Here is a 5649-nt window from a genome sequence, read left to right on the forward strand (position 1 = left end):
ATTTCTCACTTTCTGTCTCTATGTCTCTCTCTGTCTGTCTGGTGAGCGCACGCGCCCTACAGTGAAAATCTCTCCAAAAAAAAAAAAAATCTTTTTAAATATATGTGAGAACCGTTTTGGATATTCACTCCTCACAGAGTCAAGTGCGGCGTAATGACTCTCTGCCACCAATGGCCCTGTGAGTGGAGCTGGGCCTGGTGTGCAATCCAGGTTGTACAGGTATACTCCCTAACGTTCGCACCGCCGAATTGCCAGCACGCATCCCCACCAAGTGATGCGTGCCTATATACAATTCGATTGGATTGGATTGGATTGATTTGATACAGTAGGTTGCCTTTACACTTTATTGATAGCATCCTTTGATGCAAAAAAAAGTTTTTAATTTGGATGAAGCCTAATGTATCTATGTTTTTTCTTTGGTTGCCTGTGCTTTTGGTGTTGTATCCAACAAATCATTGCCAAATCCAAGACTGTGACGTTTCCCATATGCCTTCTTCTAAGGGGTCTATAGTTATAGCTCTGAGAGGTTAAGAGTTATGTTTAGGCCTTTGACTGTTTTTAGTTCATTTTTGTATATAGCATAGTAAGATGTGGGTCCAACCTAATTGTTGTTGTTGTTATAGGGCACATAACTCAACAGAGAGAAAGAAAGTGAGAAACTTCCTCCCCGGGCGGGTGCCACGCCACAGTCCCTTCTCCTCCGGTCACCTCTCAGGATTTTGGGCATGGACACACTTGCATCGGGCATTATTTTGCAAGCTGATGGGTCCAGGACTTGAACCACAAAGTCAGTTATGTGAGATCCAGTGCCTTAACCTCGTGTCACTTTTTGACCCCAGCCTCTTTTTCTAATATGTGGATATCTAATTTTCCCAATACCATTTGTTGAAAAGACTATCCTTCCCCTGTTGAATGACCTTGGCACCCTTGTCAAAAATAGTTTGACCACATATGTAAGGTCTGTTCCTAGGCTTCCCATTGTAGCCCGTTGATCTACATGCTGCCTTTCTGCCAGCTACTGTTTTGATTTTGGTTTGAATCTCCAGGTCCCTTGAGACTCCATATCAATTTTAAGATGAATTTTTTCATTTCTGCAAAAACCATTGTTGGGACTTTGATATAAATTGTGTTGAATCTGTAGCTCACTTTGGGCAGTATTGACACCTTAGCAATATTAAGTTGAGGCCACAGGTGGCATGGTGGTTAAGGGTGCTGGACTCCCACATGGCTGACTGCAGTTCAAGTCCCGGACCTGGTGGCTGGCTTTCACACTTGCTCTCCCTCTTTCTCTGTCTCTCTCTGATCAAACTGAAAATAATAATAATAATAATAATAAATGAGTTAAATAAAATAACTCTTTTTTAAAAAATATTAAGTCTTCCAATCTACAAACATGGAATCTTTGCATTTGAAATTGTGTCTTCATTTCTTTCAGAAACTTTTGTGAGTTTTGGTTTATAATAATCTTCTACCTCCTTAGTTAAGTTTATTCCTATGTTGTTGTTTGTTTTTTGTTTTTGTTTTTTTGATGCTGTTATAAATGAAATTATTTTCTTAATTTCCTTTGGGTATTATTTATTTTAAGGGATAGACATGCCACTCATTTGGTGTCTTGTAACTGTCAAATTCATTTAGGGTTTTAGTGTGTGGAAGCTTTAGATTTTTTTTTTTTTTACATAAAAGATCATGTCAGCTACAAACGGAGATGATCTTACTTCTTCCCCTCCAGTTTCAATGCCTTTTATTGCTTTTTCCTGCCGAATCTCACTGATTAGGACTTCCAGCTCTAGGCTGAATAGTTGCGATGAAAGTCCTGTCTTAGAGGAAATGCTTTCGGTCTGTTGTGGTCTTAGAAACACTTTAATATTTTTGAGATTAAAGTGTTCAGAATGTACTAGGGTAAGAGACGGTGTAACTAACCTATTTGGTGACATGGATGACAGAGCAGGAAGGAACGAGAAGGGGTGAGGAGGACCTGGCAGGCACACAGTGTGTGAGTGTGCAGCATGCACTTCTGGTTTCCCGTAGGTGTTAAAAGCGGCAAGAGAGGAACAACGGGTGGCATGGTGGTTAAAGCAGCTGGATCCCAGACCCCAGCAGCTTGAAAAACACACCTGGTGCATGCACGTGCACGCCCAAATTCCTGAGAAGAGAATGGGGGAGAAGAGATTGTGGCATGGTCATCCACTCTGGGGAGATGATTTCTCACTTCCCCTCTCTCTGGGTCTCCCTCTATCTCTCTCCGGGAAGTACATGCACCTTATAGGAAAAAAACTGTTTAAAAAAAAGTGGCAAGGGAAGGGCAGCCCTGTTTTGCAGTGCTCTTTACGCCATGTGCACAGGGAGCCAGATCTCATGGCCGACCATGGCCTGGGTCCCGCATGAAAGCAGCTTAAGAAAGCATACCAGGTCTGTGTGTGCATGCCAGAAGTCCTGATAGGGTGGAGAAGTGGAGAAGGCATTGTGGTGTGACCATGCCCCATTGAGGGGTCCTTGCTCTTTTTGTCTCTGTCTCTCTCTGTTGAGAGCACCTGCCCTCTGCCAATGGGGGGGGGGGACTTAAAAAAGGAAGTGGCAAAAGAAAGAATGAGAAATGAAGCAAGATCCTAGGAGAGGCAAACAGTCTTAATCCACCGAGCACTGCTGACTGCCATGGCTTCGCCCTGACTCCAGTGAAAACGTCCCAGCAGGACGCCAGCCAGCTCCAGTAAACTCCACCAAAGACCAGCACCTCAAACAAGAAGCCTTGGAAGAATGAAGAAGAAATCTGGGGCCCCATCTTGTATCTCTTCCCAGGGGCTCCTTCTGGGGTCCTGACCCATAAAGAGCTATGCAAAGTGTTCCCTGTCTCCGTCTGTTGAAAGATAGGAAGTTGGTCTAAAAATACATGAGTGGGAACTGAAACGTTTCAGAGAAGGCAGGGCCCAGGAGTGAGAAGCCAAAAGAGGAAGATGAAATTCTGGCTACAAAAAAAGAGGAATGGAAATTGAATTGTCTTACAAAGAAAATTCAGAAGCTGCCCCCTCTTCCCTGACTACTCCATCAAAAAAGCGGAAAAGACACTCAATGGGAAACAGCTCTGAGAAAAGTACGTCTCTGCACTTTCCTAGTTGAGAATTCAATGAGCCTGAACTGAAGAAGGGGGTCAGTTCTTGCCTAAAAGGCTCAAAGACATTTTCACCTTCATCTGTCCTACCTCGGAGAGGGACACAGAGGACAGAGGACTCTGAAGCACCCCAGAGTCACAGAGCTAACCAGGACCAGAGAAAGGCCAGCGAAGTCATTTTCCGACACACAGAAGCCGGCCTGACCGACTCGTCACAGTGAACTGCCGGCTCGCCCTAGTCTTCCTCGGTAGCGAGCGTACATGGAAAGCCGTGGATCCCAGTAGGTACCTGTGAGCTTAGAAAGTCACTTCACCGCACCTCAGACTGCGGAATCAGAAACTTGAAGCTGCAGGTCAGTCTTAAGCCTACAAAGAAATCGGGATGCACTAAGGCTTGAGAACCACTGATGGAAGAAACAGCATGCCTCGTACTCGTTGTGGTTTCATGAATAGGATTTCACTTGGAGTTACCAGCGTAAAAGTCATTTTTTCTATGCAAAGATGCATCATGGCTTTTTCAAGAACCCAATATTTCACAATGCACTTCTTTTTTCATTGCCAGAGGACATGTGCAGCCCCCAGAGAAAGACAGAGGCAGGGGGAGGGAGAAAGCACCCCCCAGAGGTCATGGTCACGCTGTATGCATATATGATAGTCATACGAGCAGCAGGCAGTTTCATCTCCATTGTAATCTTTTTATTTAATTATTTGTTTGTTTGCTGTGATTTTCATGTCACCAGGTTTGGGACTTGAACCATGGTCTGCCCTGTGGGAGTCCAACACCTTAACCACCATGCCACCTACTGGCCCCTTCATTATAATCTCGTGGGACCACCCTTGACCAAACTATCACTATTGACTGTGTGTGTTTAATATTATTATTATCGATAAGCATTTTCTCCAAAAAGACAAATGCACATTCTAAAACAAGCATCTCTGGGAGCCAGAAGTGGAACAGAAAGCCGAGGTGGTCGGCAGAGCTCAACCACAAGGCTGCTGGGGCCAGGTTTGGAATGAGGCGATGGTGGGAGTGTGACTTCCGATGGGCAATAGGTACTTAAAGTGTGTGCGCTAGAGGAGGCGGCTGGAGGGAGGCTTCACGGGGACTCTCCTGAGATCAGAGGCTGGGGGTAGACTGTCCAGCTCTCCAAAGGCCCACAGTTGTCACTAGCTCTTTTTCCAGAACTACAGCTTCTACAAAACAGCAAGCCTAGAGGCAAGAAGACCCAGATGTCCTCTGGAAACCAGGAGCTGAGCCAGGCCAAAGCGGCGGGTAAGGTGCGGGACTTCCACATGGCTGACCGCGACTCAAGTTAGAGGCCATGAGTAAAGTTAAATAAGCTACAGTGAGAATCTAGTTCTCGCCAATATTTAAAAAGAAAATATATACATATATATTAGTGTCCAGAATTTATAAATATCTCCAACAAACTTCATTAGTCATCAAAGAAATGCAAATTAAAACCCCAGTGAAGGGCCAGCGGGTGGCATCGGGGTTAAGGCACTGGACTCCCAAAGGGCTAACCGTGGTTCGAGTCCCAGACCTGGTGGCTTGAAAATCACACTGGGCATGTGTAAGTGGATGCCCAAAATCTCAGGGAGAATGGAAGAGAAGGGATTCCAGCAAGGTCGTCCCCCCTAGGGGTGATTTCTCACTTTCTCTCTCACTGTATCTCTCTGTCTCTCTCCCCTCTGGTGAGTACACACACCCTATGGCAAAAAACTGAAAAAAAAAAAAAAAAATGGAAAAAAAAAAAAAAAAAAAAAAGGCAGTGAAACATTATTATTTATTAGACCAGAGGGCAACGCTGGTGAAACCAAAGGTTGGACACCCCTTTAGAGAAAAATTGGTCAGTATTTGATGAAAGTTACGATACAACGACCCTGGGACCTAACACTCCTCCTGAGCATATAGCCTAGAGGATTCTGCATAAATATCTAGAAAGGATTCATTGTCTGTCAAAAACTGGACATGGGGGCCTGAGGTGGCGTGGGGGTTAAGGTGCTAAGCTCCCACACAACTGACTGTGGTTCAAGTCCAGGACCTGGCAGCTTGCTTCCTCATTTTCCCTCTCTCTCTCTCTTAGGAGTGCATATGCCCTGTAGCAAATAAATAATAATAATAATAATAAATAAAATTAAGTAAATAATTCTTAGAAAAATAAAACCTAGACTATGTTCATGAGTAGCAGATTACTTCCCAACTGTGGTTTGTCCCTGTAATAGGATATTGTATGGAGTAGCCGGCATTCCACTTGGCCAGATGGAGCACTTCGCACGAGGATTACTCCAACAACAGTCTGATCAGCGGGATTATCTACTATGCATAAAACTTAAAATGAACATATTCTTTGTCTAGTACTCCAGTACTCCTACTTTATGAATTTGCCCAAAAAGGGCAATTATGTTGGTGGAATAAAATTTTAAATCATTATGTAAGTTTCAGATAATACAAGCAGTATATCTTGTTTTTCTTTTAAAGCACATAAAACAAGGTTACAGTTACATATATAGTAAAATAAATCATGCATAAGAATGATAAA

At 43.8% G+C, this 5649-nt stretch overlaps 1 long non-coding RNA gene across 3 annotated transcripts in view; it reads left to right on the plus strand.

Annotated features, from left to right (window-relative positions):
• The window catches only part of LOC114006450 (uncharacterized), a 6987-nt gene extending 1338 nt beyond the window's left edge, over positions 1-5649 (plus strand). Inside the window, exons 2-3 of one of the 3 annotated variants that reach the window (XR_003548162.1) lie at positions 4290-4379; positions 5333-5649. This is a non-coding gene — a long non-coding RNA (uncharacterized LOC114006450). The remainder of the gene's footprint in view (positions 1-4289; positions 4380-5332) is intronic. The other 2 variants (XR_003548163.1, XR_003548164.1) reach the window with 2 other exon arrangements.

The sequence above is a fragment of the Tupaia chinensis genome, unplaced genomic scaffold (genome assembly GCF_000334495.1).
Source record: "Tupaia chinensis unplaced genomic scaffold, TupChi_1.0 Scaffold148065_1, whole genome shotgun sequence".
Taxonomy (NCBI): Eukaryota; Metazoa; Chordata; class Mammalia; order Scandentia; family Tupaiidae; genus Tupaia; species Tupaia belangeri.